At 44.4% G+C, this 19,529-nt stretch overlaps 1 non-coding gene across 1 annotated transcript; it reads right to left on the reverse strand.

Moving 5' to 3' along the window:
- Positions 1–19,047: 19,047 nt before the first annotated feature.
- Positions 19,048–19,121, reverse strand: TRNAT-GGU (transfer RNA threonine (anticodon GGU)). The gene has a single exon. It is a non-coding gene; the product is annotated as a tRNA-Thr (tRNA).
- Between the last annotated feature and the right edge of the window lie 408 nt (positions 19,122–19,529).

Raw genomic sequence — 19,529 nt, forward strand, 5'->3', positions numbered from 1 at the left:
TACAGTAGTGCTTTAAGTGTCCCTCTTTCTTATCTCAAAAAGTCGGGAGTCTAGTTGACTCCCGACTAGACACCACCAGGGAAACTATATTGCAGAAAGAGGGGGAACCATTAGACACAAGGGAAGCTATATGGGGAGGGGGAAACCACTAGTCAGCATGTATTCTATATGGTAGAGAAGAACCACTTGACACCAGTTAAGCTATATGGTGGAGGGAGAGGGGAGCCACTAGACACCAGGGAAGCTAAATGGTGGAGGGAGGGGGGGAACCATGGGACCATGAGACATGTGCCACAAGGAAATAGGATGCACACCACGTGGCTAGAGAGTGATAAGGTCCTGACACTCCACTGGAACTGGTGAAATATGAAACTCCACTGCAGCTACTCTCTACATGGGCGGGGAAGGGTGAGGTTTGAAATGTGCACTGTTTGGTAAATTTTGGGGGAGGGGGCCCATCTGGCTGTATTTTTGCTGTGGGGCTTAATAGTCTTGTTACGCCCCAGTCCAGGGTCCCTGGTGTGGTCACAAACTCTGCATCCCCTACTGCTACGCTATTCATGGTGCTCAGAAAATTGCTTAAGGTAACATCTTATGAGAGAAGCCTGCATATCCTGTCTGTGCGGACCACCCACAATGTCCCTGAGGAGAGGGGAAACTGATCTGAGCTAGTTACACAGGATAAGTATGGCTAGAACGTCTGTTCATAATGCTGTATAAAATCCATAGAAATGCTATTCCTGTATGCTGAGGTGGGGGCAGGCGCAGCAGGTGAGCCCCCAGTCACATGTGCTCAGCTGACACCCACCAGACAACTGCACTGCCTAAAACAGTGCCTGTAAAAATACCACACATATTCATTTTTAATGTATGTAATTAACTCTCTCCAGGTGTCAGAATTGCTATGTATATACATGTGGAAAGGGAGGTAATGCATCGACCCACCGCCTATGAAGGGAGCGCGGATCGGGATATTTATATAAGCTGTTCTTGTTTTCTTCCTTGTGAAAAATTATTGTTATATCAGCCGCCCTTCTGCCTCTACATAATTTCTGGGCCTGTCAAGGATAATAAATGTATAGGTGGGATGAAATATGGGTGGAAATGGCCTGAGCTAACCGTACAGTCTTGTTATTACACACAGGGAAAATGTATAATGTATTGAATACACGGCTGACTCAATAAGGCTACATAGAGAAGAGAGATGGAGTGTGCACAGCAAATACTAATGAGCAAGACTGACTATCTATCTATCTATCTATCTATCTATCTATCTGTGAGGAAACGCGGAAAAGCCGCCACAAGGGCTCAGAGTGAGGCAACTGTTTCCGCTTCTAACATGGCGGCACAATGCGAAGAAACCGCCGCATGCCGCATGGGCAGAGCGGTGGAGTCCGCGTTAGATGCGGCGGATTGTATGCATGGCAAAGCAGCTGGCATTGCGGCTGGACGCGGGGAAACCGCCGCTCGATTAGAGAGCGGGGCGGCGGTCCCCGCGCCTGAATCAGTGGTCACATTGCAAGACATGTCTGGTGTGGCTGGGACTGCTAGTCCACACAGGTTCAGAAGGACGCACGCGCGCGTTGAGAGGCAGAGCTTATATGACAGCCAGAAAAGGGTCAGCTGACCAGGCGGGTCAGCTGACATTTTCACCACCTGCCATTGGTCCAGCACTTTAGGTAGGCGCTGGGGAGCGCTTTGCTATATATACTGGGTGCTGGTCATTCTCTGGTTGTCTGCCGTTGCGATCACTACGTGGAAGCACTCAGACCTTGTCTGTATCTGTGTTCTAGCATAGTTTCCAAAGGTGTTGACGATCAAGGAACTCACACCTTAGCATTAGGAATATTGAACTGTATTATTTGTTATGACCTTCTGCCTGTCTGACCATTCCTCTGAACTCTGATTCTGTACCTCGCTATTTCTGTTACTCTGTTGCCAATCTCTGCTCATTCCTGGACTCTGTATTGGCCTCCTGATTCTGTACTGTGCTATTCTGATACTCCGTTGCCAAACCCTGTCTGTTTATTGGATTCCGTACCTGCCTCCTGAATCTGTACCTTATCTGTCTGTGTGTTAATGACCTGGCTTGCCGACCCCGAGAACTAGCCTTACTGTTAGAGGCAGTTCCCAGACTTGTTAGTGACACCCTCTCCCTCGGGTGTCACTTTCGCTCTGTCCTTCCTCCCCTCAGCCTAGCTCCTCCCCCCTGGAGAGTCTAGGCCAGAGGAAGGAACATACTTCTGGAGAAGTACTCAAAGTATACTGTTGCATCTAAACACTCACTTGTTCTATCAGGTGTCCAGAGGTTAGTAGATATATCTGATTATCGGTGATACTGCAGATCACCAATAATCGGTTATATTCTGTATTCTCGGTGATACTGCAGTTCACCGGTAATCAGACCCTCTCTGTGTTACACCGATCATTACACTATCTATCTAATAGCAAGACCCAGGCACACTCATAACTTTCCCTATCCAACTGATAGGGCATCATGTTAAAAAGGTGCCTACAAAGAAAAGGCACAGGGGATGGAATATTGGTAAAATTACAGATATTCTACTTCTCAATTCCGCTAGTAAAATATTGGTAATGTTTACCGATATTTTACTATGTCTTAACCTAATTCTTCTCTCCCACAAAACTATCCCCGCCTAAACCTAAGACCTCCTTCTACTGATGCCTATTTAACCCTAAGACCTCCCTCTACCCATGCCTAGCCCTAAGACCTCCCATTACCCATACCTAGCCTTAAGATCTACCTCTTACGATGCCTAACTAACCCTAAGATCTCCTTCCAACATTGCCTAACCCTTAACCCTCCCCTCTACAATGCCTAACCCATAACCCTCCCTCTACCGATATCTAAACCTAAGCCCTCCCTCCACCAATGCCTTGCCTAACTCTACGACCTCCCTCTACTGATGCCCAATCCTAAGACCTCCCTCTATCAATGCCTAAATATAAGACCTCCCTCTACTGATGCCTTGCTGGCACTGAGGCATGTGGATATGCAAATGGAAGCACATTTCCCTTCTTTGCTGAAAATTGCGGCTTTTATAATAGGTGTCTATGGCAGAGCCTTTTTTTTCGGTAAGGGCTTCTGCGCCCTTTTTTACTGATTTGCTGATAGGATCGGGTATAGCAACATACACTCTCATGGAATGTACACACATAGAGGAATTATGAACACTGGAGAGGCAGCTGCGGGGAATAGCGTTACTACCACAGCTGCCTCCAGCCCTCTGTTTAGCAGCGTGTCCGGGCCTCGGGCGTGTAGCACGCCGAGGACGGAACTGTCAGTTGCACATAGGGTTGCCTTTTCGCGCGCGCGCATAGACGGGACCTTTATGCGGGGAGGAGGCGCGTCAGCTGACCAGCTGGTCGGCTGACGTCAGAGGAGACGCTCGCCGTTCCTCATTGGATGATTGCTGGGGGCGTGCCTGGAGGGTCTCCTCTGCTTCATAAGCCGTACTGTGTCACTCGCAACTTGTCTGCTGTTGCGAATACTTTGTCTTAGTGCTCAGACTCTTAGATAGTTCCGGTGTGCTTTGATCTGGGAGGAAACCGGGGATTTCACACAAGATAGGAATTGTTTGATAGCTTTAATCATTACCTTACTGTTGATTATTTGTGTATGACTCTGGCTCGTTCTGACCTCTCTCTTTCTAAGTGATTCTGTACCTTTGCTCATCTGATCTAGTTGCCAAACCCTGCCTGGTTATATCTTTCTGACTCTGCCTCCCGATTCTGTACTGCATCTGTCTGTCTGTCTGTTGCCAAACCCGATCTGTCTGACTACTCTACTCTCACCAGAGGGTCCTTGTCTCTGGTGAGAGGCATTATACTGATTGTACCCACCAGCCCCTCTGGTGAGGTGCTGCTCTTATCAGTATTACTGTTGCACCAAACACCATCTGTATTTGTTGTCACATTAGCTTCTGATATACCAGTATTATAGGTGATTCTGCAGATCACCTTATAATCAGGTATATATCTGCATTATAGGTGATACTGCAGATCACCTAATAATCAGAATTCTGTCGCTTGCTGACACAAATCGTTACAATGTGTCTATCTAAAGGTCAGTATAAGAAAAAGGTAAATCATGAGTTAAAGAGTACTTGAAGTAATTTCATGCTAGGCTCTGTCTTAATGATACAAGAGTGGGGGCAGGTCTCTGGGTTAAATACTTACCTGATCCACCATATTTCATTTAGGCGGGTGATACCTCTGCTCCCCTTGGAATTGTGGCTTTGGCAGGGTTTCTTCAAATTTCATCTCAAGGGCCACTTTAACACACAAATGCTGAATTAGTTGTGGTGATCACCACTGTGACATCCATTTTTCCCCATTCCTGTATTTATCTATAGGCCCATATGACAGATGAATTTGGATTTTTGTATATTTCAAGAGACTGATCCCTGTCTGCATGCCTAGTATCAACTGTAAAGCTTGGTGGTGGATGGATAAGATACAGTTTAAAGCTGTTTTTTGCCCCCACCTCCAATCTACATTGACGGCACTTAGGTTGAAAGTGTATCCTGCATCCGTCTCCTAGGGTTATAAATCTCCAACGTCCTGGACCGGAAGGCAAACGCTGCCTCTACCCAGAGGAAAGCTCAAAAAAGACTATTGTTTCCTTCGTCAACTGAGGAAGTTCCTTAAGGCCCACTGTAAGGCTTGGTGGTGTATTCTCCACAGTCAGCATGCAACGCATGAGCTGACGTGGAGGAGGTACACACACTAGCACAAGGAAACAGGCTATCCCTAGTATAGTGGAGGGGAGGACTGACTCCAATAGGAGATTGTGGCGCACAGAGCCGGTGCAGATCTGACAGCCACAAACAATGCTTTCGTTATAACGTCTCAGCGCAAAGTAGCGCTGAGCGCATAAACCAGAACTGAGGAGATCAGGACAGGTAGACAGAATGAACGCTTGCTAGCTAGCGGCTACTTAGCGACAGCAAGCGTCCAAAACCAGACAGACTGGAATGAGGCAGCCAATGCGATGCGGCGATGGCGTGCCTCACAAAGACAGGACAGGACAGTCAGAAAATAGCAGGATTAAGATAGATGAACGTAACACAGATCAATATACAATAAGTATGTTTTCCTAGCGTATTACAATTACAGCTATCAATGAAACTATTTGTAACGTCTGACTAACATATGTATATATCGGCAATGAACCGACATATGACATAAGCAGGAACGCTGACTAGGAATGGAGTAACACAGGGAACAGGACTCAGAAGGATTCGCTATCTCTTCGCAGAGATGAACGCAATCCACAAACAGTAACAGAACAGGATTCAGAAGGATTCGTTATCTCTTCGCAGAGATGAACGCAATCCACAAACAGTAACAGAACAGGATTCAGAAGGATTCGTTATCTCTTCGCAGAGATGAACGCAATCCACAAACAGAACCAGGAGCAGGGTAACTACCTCAGCACGGGTGGTCACGGTACGCGCAACCTACCAAAACGTGCTGGAAAGCTGACTAACTGCACACAGGATATAAACAGTTCGTGTACGTATACATCAGCGACACTGATGTATCAACGTAACACAAATACAAGGAAAATAATAAACGTGCTGGTATGCATATATATTGGCAATGAACCAATATATGATGCAAAGACCAGCAAAGTATCTTTATAACAAGAAACACGATCGGGGGCTAAAGCGACAGCAAGGCAGGCTTAAGCTGAAGCTATGAAAACCCAAGGAAACCCTGCAGGAAGCAGATCTTTATACTGAGGTCATCCAATGGGAGCAGACATGCAGATTCCCACACAGGTGAATGATAATCAGTCACAAGCTGACAGCAGGGAAAGACAGACAAAGCTATGCAGCTTGCATGGAAATAGATCAGAACTGCCTGAGCTGCAGCACTACTACTTCCAGCAACAGCTGCTGCAGCAGCGATCATCACACCCACAAGCTTCTGTCAAGCTTCTATAGCACCACCATAGAATCCGTCCTCTGCTCATCCATCTTGGTCTGGTATGCTGGCTCCTCAAGCAGCAACTAATACAAGCTACAGAGGGTCATCAGATCAGTGGAGAAAATCATCAGGAAACCATTCTCCCTCCCTTCCCCCTGCTCGATCGTCTCTACAACTCCAGACTGCTCCAGGGCACAGAGGCACATCCAGGCCAACACTTCTTCAGTCGGCTCGCATCTGGTATGCGGTTTTGGACCATCTCCACCAGGACTGTTAGGCATAGAAACTCTTTATTCCCCTCTGCTGTCAACCTCAAACTCTTTCCAGCGCCTTCCCCCCCTTAACTACTTAAGTACCGCGGTGATTGAAATCTACCCCCTGTTTTGATGGGCTCCTGGCTGGCAGGGCGTAGATTACAATCACCGCCTGCAGCGTGCATCCGCCGTTTCCGTCGCTTCCCACCGATCGTGCTGCTCAATCCTGACGTCTCTCGCCGCAGCTCACTGGCTCTGCCTGTCTCTATGATGGCAGAGCCATGTGAGCCAGTCAGGAGCCGATTTCATTGGCTCCTGGCCGTGTCTATTAATGTAAGCCACTCCCATTGGCTTACGTTGATAGACACGGTCAGGAGACAATGAAAGCGCCTCCTGACCGGCTCACATGACTCTGCAGTCATAGAGACAGCAGAGTCTATGTCAGGAGGATCCTGCGGTACCAGCGGGTATGCGCGGCGATTCATCGGGATTCCGTCGGTATTGTACCAGTGGTCTCTGGTCCTTAAGGGGGTACTTAAGTGGTTAAGGTCTACAGCCATAGGCAAATGCTCACTGTATCCTTGACATGACATATCTTTCCATTCCGAGCTGTTCCTGTGCCAAATCCAATTCCGGGCACGACCCAGTTGTGCTTGGCGAATAAACCTGATTCTGATTCTAAGTGAACTAGTCATTTCTAGCGATAATCTTAAACCTGATGACGTTGCATATCTTTAGCCCCGTTAGTTCCATATCATTCTACTGAGTACAAGCTGAGATTCAACCTTTACAGGAGTTTTTGATTAATTATTGCTGAAAACATACAAACCCACAGTAATCCCCATCCAGAGCATTAATGAACATGGTTTGTCAATTATGCCATTTTGTATGCTCAAAGTAAACAAACCAGCATCCTCCTTTTAAATAATAAACTCCTTCCTTCCTGAACATATGGCTTGCGATTATCTTGGAAGCTGCTAAAAGTACATGTCACTCCTGAATTGCTGTCGGTGATTTGATTTAAATTGTAAATAAGGACATGAAAGAAAGCCAAGATTCTAATCTCATTTAAGCTTCAACTGCAGATACAGAAAAAACAAGAACTGTACTCCTCAACTGGCATAAACAAGAACTGTACTCCTCAACGGGCATAAACAAGAACTGTACTCCTCAACGGGCATAAACAAGAACTGTACTCCTCAACTGGCATAAACAAGAACTGTACTCCTTAACTGGCAAAAACAAGAACTGTACTCCTCAACGGGCATAAACAAGAACTGTACTCCTCAACTGGCATAAACAAGAACTGTACTCCTCAACTGGCATAAACAAGAACTGTACTCCTCAACTGGCATAAACAAGAACTGTACTCCTCAACGGGCATAAACAAGCACTGTACTCCTCAACGGGCATAAACAAGAACTGTACTCCTCAACTGGCATAAACAAGAACTGTACTCCTCAACTGGCATAAACAAGAACTGTACTCCTTAACTGGCAAAAACAAGAACTGTACTCCTCAACGGGCATAAACAAGAACTGTACTCCTCAACTGGCATAAACAAGAACTGTACTCCTCAACTGGCATAAACAAGAACTGTACTCCTCAACTGGCATAAACAAGAACTGTACTCCTCAACGGGCATAAACAAGAACTGTACTCCTCAACTGGCATAAACAAGAACTGTACTCCTCAACTGGCATAAACAAGAACTGTACTCCTCAACGGGTATAAACAAGAACTGTACTCCTCAACTGGCATAAACAAGAACTGTACTCCTCAACGGGCATAAACAAGAACTGTACTCCTCAACGGGTATAAACAAGAACTGTACTCCTCAACGGGTATAAACAAGAACTGTACTCCTCAACTGGCATAAACAAGAACTGTACTCCTCAACGGGCCTAAACAAGAACTGTACTCCTCAACTGGCATAAACAAGAACTGTGCTCCTCAACGGGCATAAACAAGAACTGTACTCCTCAACGGGTATAAACAAGAACTGTACTCCTCAACTGGCATAAACAAGAACTGTACTCCTCAACGGGTATAAACAAGAACTGTACTCCTCAACTGGCATAAACAAGAACTGTACTCCTCAACGGGCATAAACAAGAACTGTACTCCTCAACTGGCATAAACAAGAACTGTACTCCTCAACGGGCATAAACAAGAACTGTACTCCTCAACTGGCATTATTATAATCAGTTCCTGTTAAAGGGAAAACCCTGTCTTCTTTATCATCCAGTATTAATTAGGTAGCCAGGCACGTAGCCCCCTTATGTAGGTAGCCAGATGTGACCCCCAATTAGTGTTGCTCATCATGAGCTCATGGTCACGGGTAACGCGTGATCACAAGCTGTTTTTCCTGATCACGAGGTCGGATTACAAAATCGTGATCGCTTCTCGATCACAGATTCAGTTCAGCACGCACCTGTGATTGTGGTCCAAATCCGGCTAGTGATCACGGATTTAGCCATGATCACGGGCCGTGATTATTATCTAAAAACGTGCTGACTTTAGCGGTTAATAGCAAAGCACCCTTACAAGCTAGAAACACCAAATTTGCAGGATATATCGTTAAGAAGAACAGTGGGAACAAGGGGATTTTTTTTTTCAAAAAGACCTTATAGTTTTTGAGAAAATCGATTTTAAAGTTTCAAAGAAAAAAGTATATATTTAAATGCGGTAAATGCCAGTTAATGTATTTACCGCATTTACATGTATACTTTTTTACTTTGAAACTTCCGCTGAAATTTTAAAATTGATTTTCTCAAAAACTATGAGGTCTTTTTGAAAAAAGGTTTTCCTCTTGTTCCCAATGATCTTCTTAACATATCTGGCAAATTTGGTGATTCTAGCATGAATGAGGGCTTTGCTATTAATGTTAAAGTCAAATCAGTGATCACGGCTGTGATCACGGCAAAGGATCCCCTTTGGTCTGTTAAAGGACCAATGAGGAGCCTTGGCCCCACATTTAAAGATGCTTTACCGGGCTTGCTATATTTTAGGGTATCTTCAATCATCTTGAGGGCTCAAACCCACTAGCAGCGCTTTTCTAAGCGCTAGTGATTTGAAAATGCTCCTACTAATGCAATGTTATGGGGGATTTTTATAAAATCACATCGCTCTAGTCTAGTGGGATCACACTCATAGCATTATATTAGCAAGAGCTTTTCAAATCACAAAGCGCTCAGAAAAGCGCTCCTAGTGGGTTTCAGGCCTCAAAGACATGAGAGCAGTGGTGTAATTTGACATCCAGTGCTAATTATTTACAGAAATCCCCCCCCCCCCCAAAAAAAAATGCGTTTGATGGGTTTGAGCGCAGAGCATGTTGCTGCACATTTTAAGGGAATTTGGGGGAAATGGGATCTGCAACCGTTATGAAACTCTGTACTCTATACAGTGCTGCAGAAGATGTCAGTGCTATATAAATACACAATAATAATATGGTAGGACATTAGGCTATGACTATAGTACAATTAGATTGCAAACTCCTCTAAGGACAGCCAGAAAAGGGGGACATACAAAAGAGGGGGATAGAGAGGTAGAGGCACAAGACAGAGAGTCTGGTGGAAGAGGAGAAATGGCAGGAAGGACTGCAGACATCACCAGTGCTGTTTGGCAGGGACATGCTGTTAAAAAAAGCCACTGAAATCTGAAAAGAGGAAAGGGTCATGGGGAAGACAACAGGGTGGGACGGGGAAAGAAATAAGATTACCTGCAAGCAAGCTAATCTAAATTGCCTGGAGCTTGCTTCTCTGCTCACTACAGAAGTCGGGCGTCATTGACTTCTGCAACAGCAGACTGCCCTGCATTATTGATTAATTACTCTGATCGGGATAAATAATCAATAGTCTAGGGCACTCTGGTATTACAGCAGCCAGTGCACATGGCTATTAATGACAGGCAACTTCTGAAGCACTAAACACATCCTACCACCTCTCCCTGCTAATGTCTCAGCTGCAGCACAGAAATCATTCTCTCTACTCACCCTGCTGTTCGGCACATTCACTCACTGCAGGCTGTGTGTAGAAAGCAAGGAAACACATAGCCTACGGGACAGGAAGTGGGAGAGGTTCTACATCTAGTGCAGGAAGTAATACAGTCCCATGCACTGGTGGCTGCTATTTTCCCGAATGTTACCCAAACTATGAGAAAAGATCCCAGGTGGAAGAACACAGTGACTGAGCACCGTAGCGGCACCCCTAACCATGGCTACACCCGGGGCTGTAAGCACCTGCAGCCTTTTGGTAAGTAAGTACACACTGCATTAGAGGATATGGATGCAAGACATTTCTGAGGATATTTTGGAGTGGGATCATTGATTAAAGGTATTTAGGGTTAATTAAGAATATCAAAATGCTTTTCAAAATATGTTTTATTTCCTTTTTTACTCTTTTGGTTGGTTGGTTAAGGGGTATGTAAGTACACATATGGAGGGCAGGAATCTGGGGGTCCCCAGATTCCTCCATGAACTCCCAAGCGCCCCCAACTCCTCCTGGGTAAGAGCCCCCTTGTTTATGGTATAGACAAGGGTACTGGGGAGAGGGGTAGGCTTTGTAGCCCCTCTTTTCCAGAGCCCCTCCCACATCATGGACAATGCGGGTTGGTATTGCTCAGGGTGGGGAGCCCCACACAGTCATGGCTCTGAATTCTGGCTATACTGGCCTGCATGGGTGACAAGGAAATAGGAGGGGGGACCCCGTGCTGTCCACTTTCTTAAAATGTATATTCAGAACTCGTAACTTGGTATTTATTAAATGTACCACAGCAAAACACTTTTTTTTCTTTACATTTTTTTAGGTCATTTTCTGTTTTTTTATTTTTTTTTCCTGTTCCCACTATTTCCCACAAACATACTTAAAACCCTTGGTGACAAAAGCAGCACAGTGGTGTAGTGGTCAGTTCTCTCGCCTTGCATCATCACTAGGTCCCCAATCTGAATCCCAGCCAGGTCAAGATCTGCAAGGAGTTTGTATGTTTCCCCATGTCTGTCTGGGTTTCCTCCGGGCACTCAAGTTTTCTCCCACATCTCAAAAACATACAGATAAGTTAATTGGCTTTCCCTTAAAAATTGGCCCTAGACTACAACACATACACTACACGATACATACATAGACATATGATTATGGTGGGGACTAGATTGTGAGCCCATCTGAGGGACAGTTAGTGACAGACAATATACTCTGTACAGCATTGCATAATATGTTGGCACTATATAAATACTTAAATAAATAAACAAGTAGCATGTATGAGAGATTGCTATTAACTGCTGAACTCGGCAGTATTGACTTCAATGTAAAGTTGACATTTTCGCGTAAGTACAAGTAATTGTGGAACTGCGGATCACAATTAAGGTTATGAGGGAAAATAATTATGAAATTGTCCAATTTGCTCAAACTGCCAATTTTAATGCAAAATTACGATTATCTGAAATTCAAGCTCATTACTAGAATTGATCAGAATTTTCCACCTAGGCCAAGAGAGCAAAAGATGAATAATCCAGGAAGTTAGATTGATTTTTTTCGCTCTAACAAATATGCCTCCATTTCATCAAAACAACAACAAACAACAGGAAAACCAAAAGTTTGGTTGAACTGGAAAGGGAGAGATGGAAATTCTCACACATGGGGACACAAGAAAGCAATGCAATCCCAAAAGATTCTGACCTCTTAGCTCAGTCACTGTTCCAAACTAAAAGTAAATGGGAAGTTCTGAGGTTTTGCAACAGGAAGGAGATTTGAGTTATAAAATGAATGTTATTACTGGGGGAGATAAAGCTTAGAAGAAGTTTCTGTCCCTCACATACACACACACAAAGAAGGTTCTGTCCCCCCCACCCAAACACACACAATCCACATGCATGTGTACAGAGGGGTCATGTTGGACAATATGGCGGTTTCGGTGGGCCCTTGAGGTTAGGAACATACTAGGCAGAAACGCTGCTGTACTTTACTCCATTGATAAAGGGAAAATATTTTAAAAGAAGCAAACGCACCAAAAACACATACAAAAGCATACCTAAAAAAATAAAATGCATGGTTTCCTGCACTGTCTGGCATTCTCCCAGTCTGAACTAGGAGTAGAATGACAAAAGGAACACTGGGAGGAACTTGTGCTGCTACAATATAGCTTTAATGCGAACCTAAGTTTGGCAACATGGCCCAGTTCGCTCTAAACATCACTTTATATTCTTTGGGATCTCGATCTGTTGCAGAGAAGTTTCCTAAAAATTAGCTCAATTTTTCTTGAAAAAAATAAACGACCACCTCGAACCTCCTCATTTGTTCAGACTGTTCTTTTATTTGTAAGGCTATGCTCGGTCTCTGAAGCTGGGAGAGAAAATGTTATATTTAGAGAGAGATTGATGTGTAACCATAGTTGTGGTAGTCATGGTGCAAGATATATTAATGGTTTCTCTTATTCAATTTTCATTTTTTTCTGTTGCAACAGTAATGAGCCAATTTATCTAAGCCACGCGGAGTCCTAATGTGTTTATAAGGGCGAGGAACGACGCACGTGACTCCTGCTTCTGACTGTGGCTTGTGGGCAGCCAGATCCTTTCAACATTAATAATTAGTTTCTGTCCTCGCCGGAAATCCTGCAATATTTCATGCCTGGCGGAAGAAGAAGCCTCAATATTTCCCAAGCAATGAAAAGATAATTCTTACTGATACATACAAATGAATTATGGTGGGCCAAAGAAGGGAGATAGCTGGATTTGCAAATGTTACAGGCAAAAATCGATGTTTGAGCAATTAGCAAGAAATAGCATAGTGGTTGGAAAGTGTACTGGTTAAGGGCTCTTCCTTCAGCATGGGAGACCAGGGTTCGATTTCTGGCTAGGGTACCTATTCAGTAAGAAATCCTTGGGCAAGCCTTCCTAACGCTGCAAAGTGGCCCCTTGAACACGAGCTGCCCCTGAGTGGCTGCAGCTCTTGAGCACTTTGGGCTTGATTCACTAAGACAAATAGCATGCCTTATCCGAGTTAACATGCCTTATCAGAGATAACATGCCTTATCTAAGTTAACACGCCTTATTAGAGATAGCAAGCCTTATCAAAGTTAACGCACCTTATCAGAGTAGCATAGTGAGCACTACAAACCTGCAGAGGCTCAGGGCAGGACGAGTAAAGCCTTCGTCATTGCCAATTAGCAGACATAAGTTCGTAGCACTCGCTATGCTACTCTGATAAGGCGTGTTAACTTTGATAAGGCGTGTCATCTCAGATAAGGCGTGTTATCTCTGATAAGGCGAGTTCAACAGGAGAAAAGCGCTTTACAAATGTTTGGATTATAGGTCAGGAGAACACACACACATTTCAACGAGGAAAAGGAAAATGGAGGCCCTACTGGAAGCAAGGACCAAAAAGCCCTCTTACTAAAAATACAATGCAAAACACAAGGCATAGGGTAGTAGAAGTTGACGTGACTGTGGTTTTCCTTCAAAGGAGGATCCATGGTTACCTATGTAATAGGGAGAGACCAGGAGGTAAATGATGCAGTCTCGTGGAGTGTTAGATGGTGCTCTAAATTTTAGAGTGATTATACTCACAAAGATGGGTTGCAGTCCCTGCAACCACTGCATGTCGACTGCAGAGAAATGACCCTCCCTGCTCAGTAGTCCAGGTCCTGCTGGAATTGGATGGCTTCACTCTTTGGGTCCTTTGTGATTGTTGTGGGTGACACCTGCATTTTCTGCTGTATGGGTAACGCTCTTATACTTATACTATATTAAAATACTAAGGCAGGCCTGGGCAAATTACTGCCGGCGATAGAGTGCTGGATTCCACTCCTCTCTCCTTTAACCACATCAGGACCTCCCCTAGTGACAAGGCCATTTTTTACAATACAAGGCTGTGCAGCTTGGTCAGCGTGCTGCAGAACCCTACAACTCAGCACACAGATGAATATTACCTCCTTTTAGTGTCCTTAATAGGACACTCTGCTGGAGGTCTCTGATCGCTGCTGCAATCTTTTTTTTTTAATTGACAGAAGGGAGGTTTTTTGCTCCCTCCTCCCTCCCTCCCCCCTGTGCGTCCTAAATCACCATTGGACGGCGATCAGCACTCATCCCCGCCTCTCATAGGTATCAGCCTATGAGAGGCCACACAGAACTAGCCACTCTGATGGACAGCCCAGTGTCCCTTGTACAGTGTTGCAGGGGATAGCAGCGCTGTACAAATGTAAGCAAAGGGGAATGATTTCCCCTTTCGGCTCTAAATAGTCTGCTAGCTGCGGTCTAGCTAGCAGGCTGATCATTGAGCGGAGCTCCGTGAACCGGCATGGAATGAACGCTCATGTGCGCGCACGTTCCCTGCTAAACTGCAGCTCCAGGACTTAAAGAGAAACTCCGACCAAGAATTGAACTTTATCCCAATCAGTAGCTGATACTCACTTTTACATGAAAAATATAATGATTTTCAAACAGACCATCAGGGGGCGCTGTATGACTGATTGTGCTGAAACCCCTCCCACAAGAGGCTCTGGTACCGTACAGTACTCTGGGCAAACTGCCACAATGTAACAATGACACACACAGGAAATGGCTGTTTATAGCTGTCTGTTAAAGCCAGAACAGCTACATAATCTGCCCACAGTAACAATGTCACCATGTAATACATGTCAGAATGTGAATCTGGGAGAGGAAAGATTTTACAATGAGCAAACTCTGACTAAATCATGTATACATAATTATTGTAAAAATTAAGCACCTTTTTATATTAAACTATTTTCACTGGAGTTCCTCTTTAAGGCGAATCGGCGTTAGGCGATCCTAGGGCAGCCACCGCAGTCGTTAGGTAGTTAAAAAAAATACAGGCAGTGCACGCTTACCCAATAACACTCTCCAGCGCTGATCTTCATGGCAACAGCAGCGTCATTTGGCCTGTCGTCAGTGCCTACCAGCGTGTCACAAGATGCAGCTGTCACCAATGAGATCACCGCTGAAAAGTGCAGTTGGGCGAGTCACCGCCCAATCTTTATCCATCCACACATTTTCCGGAGTGAGGAGCGAGGAAAGGAAGGAAGGAGACACAAACTCAAGCTACAGACCACATTCCAGAGGAATACAGCCTGATCTAAAAATTGGCCAATTTTGGAATGTGATACAGGACTAGGAGATGGGGTGCTTAAGGCACCTACCATAGCCTATAGGAAGAGGTTTACCCTGGGTTCGATGGTTACACAAAGTGAGCAGGTTCAGCAGCATCATGATAATTGGTTGAGCAGTAGAACCACGGGTAGTTTTTACATGTGGATTTTGTCCTACATGTAGCTATATGCTGAGAGTGGCAAATGTTAGGGTGGGACATCTGGATGTCCAGATTAGACACTTTATTACTTGTAGAACTGCATTTGACGTATATGTGCTCTTCTGCCCTTGTCTTCGTTTTTATATCGGTGAAACCATGAGTCCTATGCTTGAGAGACTCGTGGAACACATCAGGTCTATAAGAAAAGGTGGAGGAGTACCTAGGCGGGTCGAGCATTTTAGAACAGTGCACAACAGCGACCCTTCGCTGTTGAGGATGGTGGGTTTGGAGAATGTCCCAAGTCCCAGGCCGGGAGGAGACCGTGAGAGAATATTGTTGCAACGTGAAGCATACCTTATTTCTAAAACTGAGGCCATGGGTCCGTTAGGCTTTAATGACAAAAATGACCTCGGTTTGTTCCTTGAGAGATAATTAGGATTATAAACGGGGCCCTCCTTTTGTAAATACCAGATATGTGTTTAAATCTCCTGTAGTAACGGATTTTTGGATGGGTTTATGTAAATAGGCTATATGGGATCAATATGCTGGGGTTAGGTAACTTAATTATGTATTTACATTGAGATGTCTTCCTATGACCTCTTCTGGGGGATTACTGTTGGTGTCTTTCTTCTTTTTTCAATGTCACTAGGTGACCCTTTTTCACCTTTTACAGTCGGTTCTAGAATATATGTAAAATAATGTACCGCTCTCTTATAGTTTCTTTCATGTCTGAAGACTCAGCCTGCCTGGCTATTGCTCCCCCTGGTGGATCTGCAATTCCGTACTAAATGGCAACATTTTTGCCAATGGGGTCAGCAGCATAATGTATCCCATGCGTACGAACTTGCGTATGGAACGCAACGTTCAGCCGTGGGAGGCAGCTGACCCGCATATGTCACGTGCGCATTCGTACCTTTTCCACATGCGGCTACCTCACACGTACGGGAAGAGCGGATTGGCCGGCGGGATCATGTGAGCGCAAGCGGAAGTCCTATAAAGGGAAGCGCGGTCCTGGCGGCATGGAGCCCCGTTCCTTCCCGCCGAGATCACTTATGGTCCGTGATGATGCATCTTTGATGCAAAACAATTGTCGACCGAGGGGTCTCTATGCTGGGTGCACCTGGAGTGGGTGAAGTTTTGCCTTTATTGTCATATCTGCTGGAAATGTCTGCTGAACGCAACAATAAACACAGAGGTGTGCATTTTACTGGTGCCCACGTTTTTCTTTGCTATTGACTAAAAAAAAGTTTGCCCGCCCCTGGACTAAGGGATGCACAACCTCGATTTTAAGTGGAAAAGAACTGTACATTTTGATCTAGGCAATCAAATCCATGAGTATAAGGTAAAGAAGACACATAAGAATCAGAGGTCCAGGTGACTTATTTAGGATAGAATTTCTGATGGTGAGCGTTCGAAGTGGACAAAGCCATCAACCTAAAGTATCCATAAATGTCCATGTCATATACGTATTGGATTTCTGGAGACAATCCAACCAGACTGCCCACTGGGGAAACATACCGTATATCTTTTTCATATTGGAGTTTAATAAATAAATAAACACAGTCAGTAGAAAATCACTCAGAAGCTGAATGCTCTTGTGTCTAGTGGGGAAAATGTATGTTTGACATATCAGAAGTATTTTTAGGTATAAATCTATGGAGAGAGATGACGACGTGTCCGTGTCAATATGCACCTTGACAGAAGTAGTTCACCCAATTCTATATTTCTTGGAAAAACTCCCTTCAGGACTGTATATTGCAGTTGTGTCAGTAAATATCAAATATAACAACATCCTCAACCTGCTGTTCGCATAAAGATGTCAGCCAAGGTCGTGTGAGGCAGGTGATCTGATTGAGCACCTGAATAACAAATGGTAACCAACTACTGCTACGACTAAGCACAACAAAAAAATGGGGATGTGTTTTTTTTTTTTTTTTTTTACCAAACACTGTCCTGCTTTCAAGTTAGCCTACTGTGAAACATCTGTCATATCTGGGAAATCATTGCAGGTTGCAGTGTAATGGTCAGTTTTATAGTATTAAAGTTGAACAAGACGCAGTGATCTAATCATACCATTTGATAGCTGAGGGATGATTATGGTAAGTGCTCAATTTTTTTGTGTGAAATTAGGTTTTTGCAGCCACTCATTTTTTTTGTAAAAATTAGGTCACATTACCAAAAGTAGCCAATGTAAGAGAGTTAATTGCCGGCTCTGTGGGTGTGTGTCCCCTGCTGCTTAAATTATGTTATCCTGCTGGTCAAACTGCAGGAAAAGGTGAACAGACTGATTTCTGAGAATATTACATCATAGTCTGTGCTGCAGTAAGTAACTGGAGAAGGAGTCTCTAACCGTTATGTAACTATTATCAACTAACGGAGGACAACCTAGGTGACACGTGACACGATGAGATAGACGTGTATGTACAGTGCCAAGCACACAAATAACTAGGCTGTGCTCCTTTTTTTCTTTCTCTGCCTGAAAGAGCTAAACATCAGGTATGCAAGTGACAGTTTCTGTCTGGGTTGGGACTGGGTCAGACTATAACATAACCTTCATTGATAAGTAATTACAGCTATAAAATACTTTCCTGTCATTAAACGGCTTCTGAGAGCAGGAAAGATGTAAAAAGGTTCAATATTTTATAGATTTGAGCAGTACCATCCTTCAATGAAGATGTCATTAAGGAGAAACAATCAAACAGCAAAAACTTAAAAACTAGATCTAAATATAAGATAAAACTGTGTGATACCTAAAAAGTCATTATCAAGAGAAGGAGGATAGATACAATTGTTTTTCTCGTTATTTTATTTTCACCTTGGATGTCCTTTAAATAGTTAAAAACAGGCATGCTCGAATGTACCAAAATTTGATTCAGGCACATTCGAATTCGGGTCCGGGGAAAATTCGGATTCGGTTGCGATCGACGAATTCGGTTCAGATTCGAATTCGGTTCGGGGTCAGTAACAAAATTCGGGCAAAAATTTGTGTTCGGGAATTTGGATGTCTTTTTTTTATTTAAAACAACTCCCTCTCCTTCTTGTCTTGTCTCGTCTTCCAGGGATTTGTAGGATGTCAAAAGCCAGCTCACATACATTGGCCATGGCCAGGAATCAAACCCAGGTCAACTGCTTGGAAAGCAGCTATGCTCACCATTATACCACCAACACTGCCTGCTGAAGCCAGCCTAGCATGTACCATTGTGATATACCTTGAATCTACATGGCTATCTGGGGTTCTCTTCAGACAACTGTTGAACAAAAAAGGCAAGGCCATCCCTGGGTGGGCTTGAACCACCAACATTTCAGTTAACAGCCAAGTACACTAACCAACTGCACCACAGAGAATGTGCATACAGCCACTACTACACTTTCTCTTACAGGGCTATGGAAACCGTTTTGCCCATGCGATAAAGGGAGGTGCAAAAATGAAATCATGCCTAGCAGAGGATGGTTTCAATCCATCAACCTCTGGGTTATGGGCCCAGCACACTTCCGCTGCAGCACTCTGCACTAGAGAGAGATGAATCTACATGGCTATCTGGGGTTCTCTTCGGACAAATGTTGAACACAAAAAGCAAGGCAGTCCCTGGGTGGGCTTGAACCACCAACCTTTTGGTTACCAGCCAAACGCGCTGACCAATTGTGCCACAGAGACTGTGCACACAGTTGCTGTTGAATGATTTTATGGGGATGTATGCGTGTCTTTTGGAGGGAGGAAGCAAGTCTGCTCCAAGAAGTTTAACGCCACTTTGTCCTACAACAAAGCATTACCTATGTGGCAGCAGAGTGGTGCAGTGGAAGTGTGCTGGGCCCATAACCCAGAGGTTTATGGATCAAAACCATCCTCTGCTAGGCATGATTTCTTTTTTGCACCTCGCTTTATCGCATGGGCAAAACGGTTTCCGTAGCCCTGTAAGAGAAAGTGTAACATTCTCTGTAGTGCAGTTGGTTATTGTGTTTGGCTGTTAACTGAAAGGTTGGTGGTTCAAGCCCACCCAGGGATGGCCTTGCCTTTTTTATTCAACAGTTGTCTGAAGAGAACCCCAGATAGCCATGTAGATTC

Source organism: Hyperolius riggenbachi, chromosome 10, assembly GCF_040937935.1.
Source record: "Hyperolius riggenbachi isolate aHypRig1 chromosome 10, aHypRig1.pri, whole genome shotgun sequence".
In the NCBI taxonomy this organism is placed as follows: domain Eukaryota; kingdom Metazoa; phylum Chordata; class Amphibia; order Anura; family Hyperoliidae; genus Hyperolius; species Hyperolius riggenbachi.